Raw genomic sequence first — 16,664 nt, forward strand, 5'->3', positions numbered from 1 at the left:
TCCGCAACTCAGGAACCGTGAAGGGAGAGCAGCAGTGAGCAACGGAGGAGCAGACCACGAGGTAGAACATGTGAAACAGCAAGAGAACCAAAGCAGCTGCGGCTCCCTCCCCTCCCCCACTGCCTGAGCCCAGCTCCAGCAAACAGAGCAGCGGTCCGGGACCCAGCCATGGCAACTTGAGCCGACACTAGGAGCCAAGCAGGAGCAGAGTCTGGCAGCAACATCAGCGGCTCCGACACCAGTAACAGCGGTCCCAGCAGCAGCAGATCCAGTAGCAGCAGCAGCGGCAGACCCAGCAGCAGCAGCTTCAGAGGCAGCAGCAGCAGATCCCGCAACAGCAGCCTCAGTGGCAGCAGCAGCAGTGGACCCAGCAGCAGCAGCTTCAGCAGCAGCATGGCTCCAGCAGTAACAGCTACAGCAGCAGCAGCAGTGGTGGTCCCAGCAGCAGCAGTGGCAGCAGAAGCGGTGTCAGAGGCAGCTTTAGCAGCAGCAGTTCGAGCAGCAGGGGTGCTGATCTGCATGGCCACAGTTGCCAGGCTCGGTTTGCCCCGCAGGAAAAGCAAGTGCCCAGCTCCAGAAATCAGAACAGCAGCCTGATGACCCAGGCAGAAACTTGACTGAGACCAAAATCATCCAAGGTAACTGGGATTGCACCAGGGAAGGGTCTCACTTGGTCACAAGCTGCCTCAGATCCCTTAACAGACCAGAAATCGTAACCTCTTTGTTGATAGAGAATCTGGTTGTTATATAACTACTCTTGCATACATACTTGGGGCTGTTTTTGATTGAATGTGTACAGTGTTTAGTTAAATTTTAGAATCTACCTGTATTTTAATCCACTCAGCCTACTTGAATACTCCTATAGCAGGGAAACTCAACCCCTAGGAGCACCTTTGTAGATACTCTGAGAGTCTTAAGAGCCACACCTAACACCTTAAGCTCCTACCCTGAAAATATATAACATCAAATCAACTGATACAGCTAAGAATACCCAGCTAACTAGAAAATCCAAGCATTAACTTAACCCAAGATGCAAAAATATATACATTATAACACAAGAACCACTAAAATGCAAGATGATGTAAATCCACCTAAAAGTATTAATGCATCAGAAATGTCCTCCAGTGAGAACAAGTTAGAGGAAATGCCTGAGAAAGATTTCAAAAGAATGATTGTAAATATGTTCAAAGAAGTCAGAGAAGACATCAAAGGAGTCAAAGAGGAACTCAAAGAGGAAATCAAAGGAATCAAAGAAGATGGAGGACACCAATTTCATGAAATAAAGAAGACAATACAAGACATAAATAAGGAAATAGAAATAATAAAGAAAAACCAGTCAGAATTACTAGGAATGAAGAACACAGTTTATGAAATAATAAACTCTATAGAAAATCTCACCAGTACAATGGATGAAGGAGAGGACAGAATATCTAAGCTAGAAGACCAGGTAGCAGATCTAATACAGTCTAACAAAGAGAAAGACAAGCTTATAGAAAAGTATGAATGGGAATTTCAAGATATTCGGGACACTATGAAAAGATCCAATATAAGAATTCAGGGCATAGTAGAAGGAAAAGAATTCCACTCCAAAGGCATAGTAAGCGTCTTCAACAAAATCACAGAAGAAAATTTCCCCCAAATTGGGAGAAAGGTGCCTATGCAGATACAGGAAGCCTTTAGAACCCCAGCCAGACAAAATCTAGAAAGAACTTCTCCTCACCATATTATTATCAAACTACCAAACAAACAAACCAAAGAAAAAATATTGAAAGCAGTTAGAGAAAAAATCAAATTACCTACAAAGGCAAGCCCATCAGGATAACAGCAGATTATTCAACACAAACTTTTAAAGCCAGAAGGGCTTGGAGTGATATATTCCAAGTTCTGAAAGATAACAACTGTCAACCAAGGTTACTTTATCCTGCAAAGCTATTCATTCAAATAGATGGAGAAATAAGGACATTCCATGACAAAAGCAGGTTAAAGGAGTATTTGAAGACAAAACCAGCTGTACAGAAAATACTTGATAGAGTCCTCCGTGCTGAAGAAAAGGAAAAGCACACATATAAGGAACCTAGAAAAAAACAAGGAATATTCTAATACTAGTTAACGCAAGAGAGCACAGGTAGAACCAGAACCACACAAAAAAAAAAAATGGCAAACATAAATACACACCTTTCAATAATATCTCTTAATATCAAGGGCCTCAATGCCCCAATGAAAAGGCATAGGCTTGCAGACTGGGTTAAAAAGCAGGATCCTACAATTTGTTGTCTACAAGAAACTCACCTTTCTACAAAGGATAGACATTATCTTAGGGTGAAAGGTTGGAAGATGGTATTTCAAGCAAATGGGCCTAGAAAAAAAGCAGGGGTAGCTATCCTAATATCTTACAAGGTAGACTTTAGTCCAATGATAGTCAAGAAAGATAAGGAAGGTCACTTTATATTGATTAAGGGCACACTCCAACAGGAGGACATTACAATCCTAAACATATATGCACCTAACATGGGGGCTCCCAAATTCATCAAACAAACACTATTAGAACTAAGGTCACAGATAACACCAAACACAGTGGTGGTGGGTGACTTTAACACCCCACTCTCATCAATTGACAGGTCATCCCGAAAAAATAAACAGAGAGGCATCTGGACTAAATGAGGTCATAGAAGGTATGGACCTAACAGATATATACAGGACATTTCATCCAAAGGCTGCAGAATATACATTCTTTTCAGCAGCACATGGAACATTCTCTAAAATAGACCATATATTAGGACAGAAAGCCAATCTTAACAATTCAGGAAAACTGAAATAATTCCTTGCATTCTATCTGACCACAATGGAATTAAACTACAAATCAGTAGCAAGAAAGGCTACAGAGCATACACAAAATCATGGAAACTAAACAATACACTACTAAATGATGAATGGGTCAATGAAGAAATCAAGAAGGAAATCAAAAAATTTATAGAGTCAAACGATAATGAGAACACAACATATCAAAATCTCTGGGACACTATGAAGGCAGTTCTAAGAGGTAAATTTACAGCCTTAAGTGCCTATATTAAGAAATTAGAAAGGTCAAAAGTAAACAACCTAATGCTTTACCTTAAAGCCTTGGAAAAAGAAGAACAAGGCAAACCAATAATCAGTAGACAGGAAGAAATAATAAAGATTAGGGTAGAAATCAATGAAATAGAAACAAATAAAAAAAAAATCCAAAGAATTAATGAAACAAAGAGTTGGTTCTTTGAAAGGATAAACAAGATTGATAAACCCTTAGCAAATCTGACCAAAAGAAAGACAGAAGAGACACAAATTAATAAAATCAGAGATGAAAAAGGTAACATCACAACAGATGCCAGAGAAATTCAAACAAACATAGGGACATACTATAAAAGCATATACTCCACAAAATATGAAAATCTGAAAGAAATGGATGATTTCCTTGATTTATATAACCCACCTAAATTAAATCAAATAGAGATTAATCACTTAAATAGACCTATAACAAACATGGAGATCCGAACAGTTATCAATAATCTCCCAACTAAAAAAAGCCCAGGCCCAGATGGATTCACTGCTGAATTTTACCAGACCTTTAAGGAAGAGCTAACACCATTGCTTCTTAAGCTTTTCCAGGAAATAGAAAAAGAAAGAATTCTACCAAACTCCTTCTATGAAGCCAGCATCACCCTGATACCAAAACCCGGCAAAGATAGAACAAAAAAAAAAAAATTACAGACCAATCTCCCTCATGAACATAGACGCAAAAATTCTCAACAAAATATTGGCAAACAGATATAAGAGTATATCAAAAAGATCATTCACCCTGACCAAGTAAGCTTTATCCCAGAGATGCAGGGATGGTTCAATATACCAAATCTATAAATCTAATACATTATATAAATAGGTTGAAGGACAAAAATCACATGATCATCTCATTAGACACAGAGAAAGCATTTGACAAAATCTAACAACCCTTCATGATAAAAGTCCTATAGAGACTGGGAATAGAAGGAACATTCAATATAATAAAAGCTATTTATTACAAGCCTACAGCCAACATATTACTAAATGGGGAAAAACTGGAAGCTTTTTCACTAAAATCAGCAACAGACAAGGGTGTCCACGGTCCCCACTTTTATTTAATATAGTTTTGGAAGTCTTAGCCATAGCAATAAAGCAAGAGACACACATAAAAGGAATACAAATTGGAAAGGAAGAGATCAAGTTATCATTATTTGCAGATGACATGATTCTATACATAAAGGACCCTAAAGACTCTACTAGCAAACTGTTAGAGCTGATCAAAACCTACAGCCATGTAGCACGATACAAAATAAATACACAGAAATCAGTAGCCTTCATATATGCTAACAACAAACACACAGAGGATGAAATCAGAGAATCACTCCCATTCACAATTGCATCCAAACAAATACAGTACCTTGGAATAAACCTAAGGAAGTAAAGAATCTCTACAATGAGAACTTTAAAACACTCAAGCGAGAAATTGCAGAAGACACTAGAAAGTGGAGAAACATCCCTTGTTCCTGGATTGGAAGAATCAATATTGTGAAAATGCCAATCTTACCAAAAGCAATCTACACATTATTGCAATCCCTATCAAAATTCCAAAAGCATTCTTCATGGAAATAGAAAAAACAATCCAAAAATTCATTTGGAATCACAAAAAACCTCAAATATCTAAAATAATACTGAGCAACAAAAATAAAGCTGGTGTTAGATGTCCCTCAACTGATGAGTAGATAATGAAGATGTGGCACATTTATACAATGGAGTTCTACTCAGCGGTAAAGAAAAATGAAGTTATGAAATTTGCAGAAAAATGAATGGATCTGGAAAGGATTATACTAAGTGAGGTAACCCAGGCCCAGAAAGCCAAGCACCACATGTTCTCCCTCATATCTGGATCCTAGCTACAAATGATTGGGCTTCTGCGTGAGAAGGAAAATACTTATTAGCAGAGGCCAGTAAATTAAAAAGGAGACTTAAAGGGAAGACAAAGAAAGGGAAGAGGGTACTTAATAGGTTGTTATTGTATATATGTAAGTACAATGATTGAGATGGGGAGGTAATATGATGGAGAATGTAATTTCAAAGGGGAAAGTGTGGGGGGAGGGAGGATATAACCATGGGATATTTTTTATAACCATGGAAAATGTTAATAAAAATTAAATAAATAAATTTAAAAAAAAATAAGGCTGATGATATCACCATACCTCTTTTTAACCTATATTACAGAGCCATAGTAACAAAAACAACATGGTATTGGCACAAAAACAGACATGTAGCTCAGTGGTACAGAACAGACGACCCAGATGTAAGCCCAAGTAGCTATATAGCCACCTGATATTCAATAAAAATTCCAAAAATACTCATTGGAGAAAAGACAGCTTCTTCAGCAAATGGTGTTGGGAAAATTGGATATATATCTGCAGAAGGATGAAAACAGATTCTTCTCTCTCGCCATGCATAAGAATTAAGTCCAAATGGACTAAAGACCTTAACATCAGACCTGAAACTCTGAAACTGCTTGGGGAAAAAGTAGGGGAAACCCTTCAACATATTGGTCCTGGCAAAGACTTTTTGAATACAACCCCAATTGCTTAGGCAATAAAACTACAGATTAACCGCTGGGACCTCATGAAATTACAAAGATTTTGTATGGCAAAGGATACTGTGAATAAAGCAAAGAGGCAACCTACTGAATGGGAAAAAACCTTCGCCAGCTATACATCTGATAGAGGATTAAGATCTAGGATATACAAAGAACTCAAAAAATTAAATAATAAGAAATCAGGGCTGGAGAGATGGGTTAGCAGTTAAGCGCTTGCCTGTGAAGCCTAAGGACCCCGGTTCGAGGCTTGATTCCCCAGGACCCACGTTAGCCAGATGCACAAGGGGGCACATGCATCTGGAGTTCATTTGCAGTGGCTGGAGGCCCTGGCACACCCATTCTCTCTATCCCTCTGCCTCTTTCACTCTCAAATAAATAAATAAAAATTTAAAAAAATAAGAAGAAGAAGAAGAAATCAAACAAACCAATTAAAAATGGGCTACGAAACTAAATAGAGTTCTCCAAAGAAAAAAATACGGAGGGCATATAATCATCTAAAAAATGTTCTACATCCCTAGTCATCAGGGAAATACGGATTAAAACTACATTGTGATTCCATCTCACCTTTGTCAGATTGGCTACCATCATGAAAACAAAAGACCATAAATGCTGGGTGAGGATGTGGAAAAAGAGGAACCCTTCTACAATGTTGGTGGGAATGCAATCTGGTCCAGCCATTGTGGAAATCAGTGTGGCGGTTCCTAAAACAGCTAAAAATAGATCTACCATGTAACTCAGCAATAGCACTCCTAGGCATATATCCTAAGGACTCATCTCATTACCTTAGAGATACTTGCTCAATCATGTTTATTGCCAGTCAAATCACAATAGCAAATGGAACGGGGAGAGGAAGGGAAGGAAAAGGAAAAAAAAAGCTTATCCATCTTATTTCAGAATGCCTATCATCAAGAAAACAAATCATCTATCAAATGAGGGTGGAAGGTTCTTAAACATTTGTAAACACCACTGTCCTCTGGACATGGAACGGCCCTTGCCTTATTTATTTATTTATTTATTTATTTATTTATTGGTTTTTCAAGGTAGGGTCTCACTGTAGCCCAGGCTGACCTGGAATTCACTATGGAGTCTCAGGGTGGCCTCAAACTCATGGCAATCCTCCCACCTCTGCCTCCTGAGTGCTGGCCTTCTTTAAATGAGAACAGCTGTGATACCTACACAAGACTTCACAAGATTAGGTTCATTAACATTCCCTCTTGGAGATAAAGGGAAGGCTTACAAGGTCTAGGAGGCAGCCAACAAACCAAGAGAGGACTTCATGCACTCAATGAGTTGTTACCAATCAGTGACGAAGAGAGACTTTTGCTTCTGAGGTATAGCCAACCTCCTAAGCCACTCATGGTAATATAAGTAACCCCTCATCCATGCTCCTCTAGATTGCCCCAATTTAAACTCACTGGTTCACTAAGGTAGACTTGGGTAGAACTATTCCTCTGATCTGTCATCGGTGTCCTATCTGGGATGATAGGTATGCGTTCATCTCCCAGGGAAAAAAAATCAATTCAACAACATGGGCAGGAATGTAAATTAGTACAGACACTATGGAAATCAGTTTGGAGGTTTCTCAAAAAGAACTACAACAGGGCTGGAGAGATGGCTTAGTAGTTAAGGTGCTTGCCTGTGAAGCCTAAGGCCCCATGTTCTACTCTCCAGATCCCAGGTTAGCCAGATGCCCAAAGATGAGGCAAGCACAAGGTCACACAAGCCCACTAGATGGCACAAGTGTCTGGAGTTCAACTGCAGTGGCTGAGGTTCTAGCAGGCCAATTCTCTCTGTCTCTCTCTTTCTCTCTAAGATAAAATAATAATTTTTAAAACTTAAAAAAAAACTACAACCAGAACTACCATATGATCTATACACACCACACGACCACTCCTGAAGTCTATATCTGAATCAAATCTGCATGCAACAGAGATACACAAATATCTATGCATATCTAGCACTATTCACAATAGCCAAGTTTTGACATCAACATAGATGCTCATTAACAGATGAAGAAAATGTATTTTTTAATATTTTTATTTATTTTTTCTGATTTGCTATTTATTCATTAGAAACAGAGAGAGGGAGAGAAAGAGGGAGAATGGGCACACCAAAGCCTCTAGCCACTGCAAACAAACTCCAGACGCATGTGCTACCATTGTATTTAGCTTAGTTAAGCACTTGCCTGTGAAGCCTAAGGACCCCAGTTCAAGGCTCAATTCCCCAGGACCCACGTTAGCCAAATGCACAAGGGGGCGCATGTGTCTGGAGTTCGTTTGCAGTGGCTGGAAGCCCCGGTGCACCCATTCTTTCTCTCTATCTGCCTCTTTGTCTCTGTCTGTTGCTCTAGAAAAAATAAAAATAAACAAAAAACTTTTAAAAAAGAAAAAAAAGAATGAAGTCATGGTATTTGCAGAAAAACAGATATGAGATTATCATGGAAAATGAAATAAGCTAGACTTAGACAAGTACCACTTGTATTCTCTCATATGTAGAATCTGGGGGTATGGGAATGACAAGGATGTAGAACAGAAACTTTAGGGAAGAGGAATGGGATTGGGAGCAAGTAAAAGAGGGTGGTAGGCTGGGCATGGTGGCACACACCTTTAATCCCAGCACTCGGGAGGCAGAGGTAGGAGGATTGCTGTGAGTTCGAGGCTACCTGAGACTCCACAGTGAATTCCAGGTCAGCCTGGGCTTGAGTAACACCCTACCTTGAAAAAAAGAAAAAAAAAAAAGAGGGTGGTAGGGGAGACATAATCAAAGTATGTTATATGCATGTATGAAAATGTCACAATGAAAGTCATTATTTTGTACAATACATTAAAATATATTAGATATATGTTATATTAATACCAACTGTTTTAATTGCCATTTTGTTATCCTCCACCATAAGAACCTGAAAAAACTCAAAATACCTTCAGGCTGGAGAGATGGTTTAGTGGTTAAGGTGCTTGCCTGAAAAGCCAAAGGACCCAGGTTCAATTCCCCAGGACCCATGTAAGCCAGATGCACAAGGTGGCACATGTGTCTGGAGTTTGTCTGCAGTGGCTAGGTGCCCTGGTGTGCCCATTCTCTCTCTCTCTCAAATAAATAAAAATAATCTTTAAAAATGCCTTCTACATTGATTAAAAATGAAAAATTTGGGCTGGAAAGATGGCTTAGTGGTTAAGACATTTGCCTATAAATCCCGAGGATCCCAGTTCGACACTCCAGGACCCACGTAAGCCAGATGTACAAAGGGGTGCATGCATCTGAAGTTCATTTACAGTGGTGGGAGGGCCTGGTGTGTCCATTCTCTCTCTCTCTTTCTCTCCCTCCCTCTGCTTCTTTCTCCCTCTCAAATAAATAAGTAAAATATATTTTAAGATGAAAAATTTTCCCAATATTCTTTATCCCTCTATATATGTACATATAGAAGTCACACATTTTTGAGCATTTCAAAGTACTGAAGACATCATATCTCACCACTGAACTCTTCAGTTTGCAGCTCCCATTCCTCTATACACTGCAACTGTTACAACTTCAAGGAAGTTCAACTCTTTTTGTTCCAGTTTGGTTGATTGGTTTGGCTTGATTCAATTGTATTTTTTTAAAATATTTGTTTTAGAGGGAGAAAGAGAGAGAGAAGCAAACAGAGAGAGAGAATGAGCACACCAGGGCCTCCAGACACATGCACCACCTTTTGCATCTGGCTTACATGGCTTCTGAGGAACTGAACCTGGGCCCTTAGGCTTCACAGGCAAGCACCTTAACCTCTAAGTTATCTCTCCTATAGCTTGATTTTTTTTTTAATTTTTTATTTATTTATTGGAGAGCGACAGACACAGAGAGAAAGACAGATAGAGGGATAGAGAGAGAATGGGCATGCCAGGGCTTCCAGCCTCTGCAAACGAACTCCAGATGTATACGCCCCCTTGTGCATCTGCCTAATGTGGGACCTGGGGAACCGAGCCTCGAACTGGGGTCCTTAGGCTTCACAGGCAAGCGCTTAACCGCTAAGCCATCTCTCCAGCCCAACTTGATATTTTTAAAGTAGGGTCTCACTCTAGCCAAGGTTGATCTAGAACATACTACTCTGTAGCCCAGGATAACCTCAAATCTCAGTTTCCTAAGAGCTACAGGTATGAGCCACTACACCTGGCTTAACTCTCCTCTCCCCTTTCTAAATTTTAGAAACAGAATCTCACTCTATAGCCCAGGCTGACATCAAGCTCAATAGTCCTCATGCCTCATTTCTTAAATTTTGGGATTACAGACATAACCACTACATCCAGCTTTCAACAACTTCTTTTTTTCAAATATATTTTATTTATTTATTTACTTGAGAAAGAGGTAGTGTGTGTGTGTGTGTGTGTGTATGTGAGAGAGAGAGGAGGGGGAGTGAGAGAGAGAGAGAGAAAGGGCTCACTAGGGCCTTCAGCCACTGCACATCACCTATTATCAGGTACATGTTTTAAACTTTAAGTACAAAAGATTTATTAAGACATTGTCTAAGGTATTAATGTGCTTCAGTAAAATGGTTAGATTTATTATTACTCATACTATTATTTTTACTTTTTAGATGCAATAATGGTTCATAAATTTATGCTAAAAGTCAAAATTTTAAATGTTAAGAGAGAGCTAGGCGTGGTTGTGAATTCCTTTAATCACAGCACTCAGGAGGCTGAGGTAAGAGGATGGCTAGGAGTACCTGGGATGGGAGGGGGATATTAAAAGAACAATTAGACCTGAACCTGGAATTGTGGTTAAACTCAGCCCCCAAAACCTGGCATCATAGCTAGTTAGCTCAGATCCTACTCAGACATATTAAATGACCCCAATTTAAGTCTGTAGGTGGGCTTTATCACGCCTGCCTCCCCACCCCCACATCTTGTGCTGTTGTTATTTTTGAGGTAGGGTCTCATTTCACTCAGGCTGGCCTCAAACTCACAAAGATCCTCCTACCTCAGCCTCCTGAGCAATAGGATTAAAATCGTGTGCCATCACACCTGGACCCTCCTGCCTTCTCATGGACAGGAGACAGGAGGGACGCAAGTTCAAGGTCAGCCTAAGCTACATAGTGAGACCCTGACTAAAATAAATAATAAACAGACAAAAAAAAAAATGCCAGTTTTAGAGTTGGAGATGGCTTAGCGGTTAAGGTGTTTGCCTGCAAAGCCAAAGGACCCTGTTCAATTCCCCAGGACCCACAAGGAGGCACATGCATCCAGAGTCCGTCTACCGTGGCTGGAGGCCCTGGCACCCATTGTCAGTCTCTTTCTCAATCTGCCTCTTTCTCTGTCTGTCGCTCTTAAATAAATAAATATAAATAAAAATAAAACAACTTTTTTTTAAAAGAACACAACAGTAAGCGAAGTGAAGGCAAATAACAATGAGGCTTGGTACTATTCAGTCAGCTTGTCAAGGATTTCAGGACGGTGAAAGGAGTCCTTATCATGAGAGTGAGTGTGACTAAGAAAGGCTCTAGGAACCTGCTTCCCCAATCCTGTATTATTCAGCACTCCAGAAGCGCACCTCATGTTTACTATACTAAGTCAGTTACACTTCTTTAGCCACTCTGAAAGTACACAAACACTTGCCTCCTATAATCCTTAATTCTGTAGAACCTGCTTTCTTTCCATGATTGGATACTTATTTATTATTTTTGACAACTTTCATAATTATAAACAATAAACCATGGTAATTCCCCCCCACACTTTCCCCTTTGCAACTCCACTCTCCATCATACCCCTTCTCTTCTCAACCAGTCTCTCTTTTATTTTGATGTCATCATCTTTTCTTGTGTAGATAGTGCCAGGCACTGAAAGGTCATAGATATTCAGGCCATTTTGTGTCAGAAAAGTATACTGTAAGGAGTCCTACCCTTCCTTTGGCTCTTACCTTCTGCCACCTCTTCTGCATTGGACCCTGAGCCTTGGAAGGAGTGATAGTGATGTTTCAATGCTGAGCACTCCTCTGTCACTTCTTCTCAGCACTATGGTGCCTTCTGGGTCATCCCAAGGTCACCACCATTGAAAAAAGAAGCTTCTCTAACCAAAAGTGAGAGTAGCATTAATATATGGGTAAGAACATTAAAAAGTGCTTACTGGGCAGTTTGGTAAACATAGCATATACATTTAGCCAGACAACAGCAGTTGTTATACCCCTAAGTCTCATGACTACTCCTGTTGTAGGTTTTCAGTATCAGGCATGTATTCCTTCCCATGGAGCAGGCCTCAAGTTCAATTAGAGATCTGTTGGTTTCCCCTATAACAGACATGCCACTATTGCACCCATTGGTTCATTTGGCCTGCCTGACAAAATTTAAGGTTTGCAGTATCCACTATTGTTTATCTCCACTGTTCATTTTCTCTTTCCCATGGAACTGCATGCAGCATAGCTTTTTCCAGCTTTCTGTCTGTCTGGACAAATACAGAAATATATAAGTACAGAACTAAATGTAAGAAATTTAAAATGAAAAGCTTCCATTGTGTGGCAGCACCATTACATGAGCCACTAAATTTGTTTAAAGACTTGCTAGTTTCTACAAACCTTCCCTAATGAGAACAGCTGAAGCCAAGTTACTCAATAATCATGCCTTCCAGATAACTAAAGGCTGATACATAACTTTCAACATGTACTTTTTAGTTTACAGTTCTAGACAGTATGCTTTGGCTTAGGCCAACATTGAGAATGTCAGTGACCTTTTAGTAAAATGGCATCATAGGAGCCATAAAGTTCTGTCCTGACCTAGTGAGACTCCGCCCTCTACTGACCTTTACTTTTATAACTTTCCTGTTGTCCACCCTGCATATACTTATATGCATATATGTATATGTATATATATATATACACACACACACACAGTTCTAGTTCTTTAGTTCTAATAACTAAATATGTCTCAACATACTTAGAAGGCAGCTGGCTCTCACAGCTCTGCTCAACACCTCCATGGTTTTTCCAAGGGAGTTTAAACACCTTCTGTGAAAGTGTTTTTAAAAAGGCACTACTCAGGCTGGAGAGATGGCTCAGCGATTAAAGCACTTGCATGCAAAGACTAACAACCCAAGTTCAATTTCCCAGTACCCATGTAAAGCCAGATGCACAAAGTGGTGCAGGCATCTAGAGTCCCTCTGCAGCAGCTAGAGGCCCTGGCATGACCATTCTCTCTGTAGCCAGGTATAGCGGCACAGGCCTTTAATCCCAGCACTCAGGAGGCAGAGGTAGGAGGATCACTGTGAGTTTGAGGCCACCCTGAAATGACACAGTAAATTCCATGTCAGACTAGGCTTCAGTGAGACCTTAGCTCAAAAAGAAAGAGAGAGAGAGACAGAGAGACAGAGAGAGACAGAGAGAGAAAGAAAGAAAGAAAGAAAGAAAGAAAGAAAGAAAGAAAGAAAATAAATAAATAAATTAGCACTCCTCAAAAGGAAATTCCAGCATGTGACAGTATAGGGGAAAGCTTAAGGGCACTATGCTAAGTGAAATAAGGCAGTCTGCTTCTATGAGGTATGGAGAAGACAAATTCCCAGACAGAAAGCAGAGTGCCAGGACTGGGAGAGAGGGATATGGGGAGTCATTGTTAAGTGGTGACAGAGTATTACTTTAACAAGATGAAAAAAATTCTGGGGATAGATGGTGGTGAGAGCTGAACAACATATGAACATATTTTTATTTTTATTTTACTTATTTGAGTCAGAAAGAAAGAGGTAGATAGAAGAGTGTGCCAGGGTCTCTAGCCACTGCAAATTCCAGATGCATGTGCAACCTTATGCACTGGGTTTGAGTGGGTACTGGGAAATCAAACCTGGGTCCTGAGGATTTGCAGGCAAGCAATTAAGCCCAACATATATATAATCTCCAGCCCAACATATAAACATATTTAATACAACTGAATTATACATTTGCAATAGTTAGAATTATAAAATACATGTTTTGCCTCCAATTTTTAAAATTTAAACAATAAAAGGCACTTCAAAATAAGCAGTTCATTATTTACTTAGACAGGGGATTGTTAAGTGTACCTGTGTGATGATCATCTCATAATTCCATGAAGGTTATTGTATAAAGATATATGTAAAAAGGAACCAAAATCACGCCAGACGTGGTGGTGCACGCCTTTAATTCCAGCATTCGGGAGGCAGAAGCAGGAGGACTGCTGTGAGTTCAAGGCCACCTTGAGACTATGTAGTGAATTTGAGGTCAGCCTGGGCTAGAATGAGACTCTTACCTCAAAAAAAAAAAAAAAAAAAGAAAAAAATGAACCAAAATCGTATCTTGAAATTATAGTTGTGAATTACTACGTAATGACCTTAACATGGAAGAAGTATGTTCTGTAAGAACTAATTCCTAAGAAGGAACACTAGCCAAAACTGAGGAAAGCACTCTAGCCTGGGTAGCAAATTAACGTGAAAAAGAAATGAAAACAAAGTCCACACATACCTTTAATACCAACACTCAGGAGGCAGAGGTAGAAGGATCCTTGTGAGGCCACCCTGAGACTACATAGTGAATTCTAGGACAGGTTGAGCCTTGAGAAAACAAAAACAAACAAACAATAAATAAATAAAACGGCTGGAGAGATGGGTTAGCAGTTAGGGTGAGTATGCCTGCGAAGCCAAAAAGGACCCAGGTTTGATTGCCCAGGACCCACGTAAGCCAGATGCACAAGGGGCACATGTGTCTGGAGTTCGTTTGCAGTGGCTAGAGGCCCTGGTGTACCTATTCTCTATCTGTCTCTCTTCTCTCTCTTTCTCTGCTTGCAAAAAAAATTTTAAAAACATAGGCCGGGCATGGTGGTGGCACACACCTTTAATCCCAGAACTCAGGAGGCAGAGGGAGGAGGATCACCATGAGTTCGAGGCCACCCTGATACTACATAGTGAATTCCAGGTCAGCCTGAGCTAGAGTGAGACCCTACCTCAAAAACACAAAAATAAATAAATAAATAAAATAAAATAAAACAAAGAAAACCAAATTGCAGTCCATAGGCTGTTTTACCACATAACACTACAGAATAAATACCTCAGATGCTTTCTAAAAACTGCTTAGGAAAAAAAAAAAAAACTGCTTAGGTAGACAAATAATGATTTGGATCTCTAATCAAAGTATTTGATACCTAACACTAGTTGAAAACTACCAAGAAAACCGGCTGAGTTAATTGTAAATTTCTCAGTCCATCTCATGCAGTCATTCCATGTATGTGACTGTCTCACACTTGGTTGCCAAGAATTATCTTTTATCTCTCATTTAAGACTCCCCAAATGCCATACAGTCCACCCCCACAAAACAGATACACTTTAACTGCTCTATCTGTAATTAACCTTTTCCTACACTAAGGCGCATGCCTTTAATCCCAGCTGAGGTAAGTGGATCACTGTGAGGCCACCCTGAGACTACACAGTGAATTCCAGGTCAGCCTGAGCTAGAGTGAAGCCCTAACTCAAAAAAAAAAAAAGGAACCAACACGTCAGAAATGCTACTGTGTATGTAGCTTCTCCCTGAACAGAAAAGTGTCCAGCTCATCAAAGTTACCCAATAAATTGCAAAGTACACAGGATTTCACATCACTTCACCTCACTGAAATACAGACCAAGGATTTTTTTTGGCACTGGGGGGATTGTTTTGCTTTGCATTGTTTTTAAAGACCTGAATATGCCAAGCAGGTGGTACATGCCTTTAATCCCAGCACCTGGGAGGCAGAGGTAGGAGGATCATCATGAGTTTGAGGCCACCCTGAGACAATATACGAATTCCAGGACAGCCTGGGTGAGCTACAGCTTGCTAGGCCCTACCCTGAAAAACTAAAAAAAAAAAAAAAAAAAAAAAAAAAAAAGACCTGAGTGATCACCTGGAAACTATAAGTTTTGGAAGGTGTTTTTTGTTTTGTTTGTTTTGCAAGCATGAGAGAAGGAGTGTGTGTGTGTGTGTTTGGGCTTGCCAGGGCCTCTTGCTGTTGCAAAGAAAGGGGGGAGGGGGGGAAAGAGAGAGAGAGAGTGTGTATGTGTGTGTTTGCATGTGCGTGTGTTTGGGCTTGCCAGGACCACTTGCTGTTGCAAAGGGGGAGAGGGGGAGGGAGGGGGGAGAGAGAGAGAGAGAGACAGACAGACAGACAGACAGACAGAGTGAGTGAGTGAGTGGGCTTGCCAGGGCCTCTTGCAGTTGCAAAGAAAGAGGGGGGTGTGGGGGGGAAGAGAGATAGAGAGAGTGTGAGTGTGTGTGAGTGTGTGTGTGTGTGTGTGTGTGTGTGTGTGTTGTGTGTCTTTGGGCTTGCCAGGACCTCTTGCTGTTGCAAAGGGGGGGGGGGGAGAGAGAGAGAGAGAGAGAGACAGAGACAGAGAGTGAGTGTGTATGTGTGTGTGTTTGGGTTTGCCAGGGCCTCTTGCAGTTGCAAAGGAACTCCAGAAGCAAGCACTACTTGGTGCATCTGGCTTTATGTGGATACTACAGAACTGAACCCCGGCAGGCAGACTTTACTGAGCCATCTCCCAAGGCCATTTTTCTTATTGTTGTTTTGTTTTGTTTTTTGCTTTTTTATTTGTTTGGTTTTGGTTTTTCAAGGTAGGGTCTCACTCTAGCACATGCTGACCTAGAATTCACTCTATCTTCTCAAGTTGGCCTTGAACTCACAGCAATCCTCCTACCTCTGCCTCCTAAATGCTGGGATTGAAGGTGTGCTCTACCAAGCATGGCTTTTATTATTGTTATTATTTTGTTTTTGTTTTTTGAGACAGAGTCACACTATGTAACCCAGGCTGGGCTTGAATAAACAATCCTCTTGCCTCAACCTCCACAGAGAAACTCTACCAGACTCCACCTGAATACGGTTTTTATAAACATCCTTGTGAATAAAACAGACCACAAGAATAATTGCATACAAATTCTCAGGTAACCTTAAGTTATAGGAAAAAGAACACAAATCTGTTAAAGCTTGTGTAGTAACATATAACATTTCCTCTAGTAACTTGTCTTTATTCTTATCCTTACTCCTACTTTTGAAAAGCTTAAACATGAATTTGCAACAACTTAACCACAT

At 40.2% G+C, this 16,664-nt stretch overlaps 1 protein-coding gene across 7 annotated transcripts in view; it reads right to left on the bottom strand.

The window, feature by feature from the left end:
• The window catches only part of Sfmbt1 (Scm like with four mbt domains 1), a 303,481-nt gene that overhangs the window by 129,132 nt on the left and 157,685 nt on the right, over positions 1-16,664 (bottom strand). The window contains exon 1 of one of the 7 annotated variants that reach the window (XM_045136000.1): positions 9,116-9,146. The exons of the other annotated variants lie outside the window; for them this stretch is intronic. The gene's annotated coding sequence lies outside the window, so the exon portion shown is untranslated. Of the gene's footprint in view, positions 1-9,115; positions 9,147-16,664 lie in introns of those variants that run through there. 7 annotated transcript variants of the gene reach the window in all.

Source organism: Jaculus jaculus, chromosome 16 (genome assembly GCF_020740685.1).
Source record: "Jaculus jaculus isolate mJacJac1 chromosome 16, mJacJac1.mat.Y.cur, whole genome shotgun sequence".
NCBI lineage: Eukaryota > Metazoa > Chordata > Mammalia > Rodentia > Dipodidae > Jaculus > Jaculus jaculus.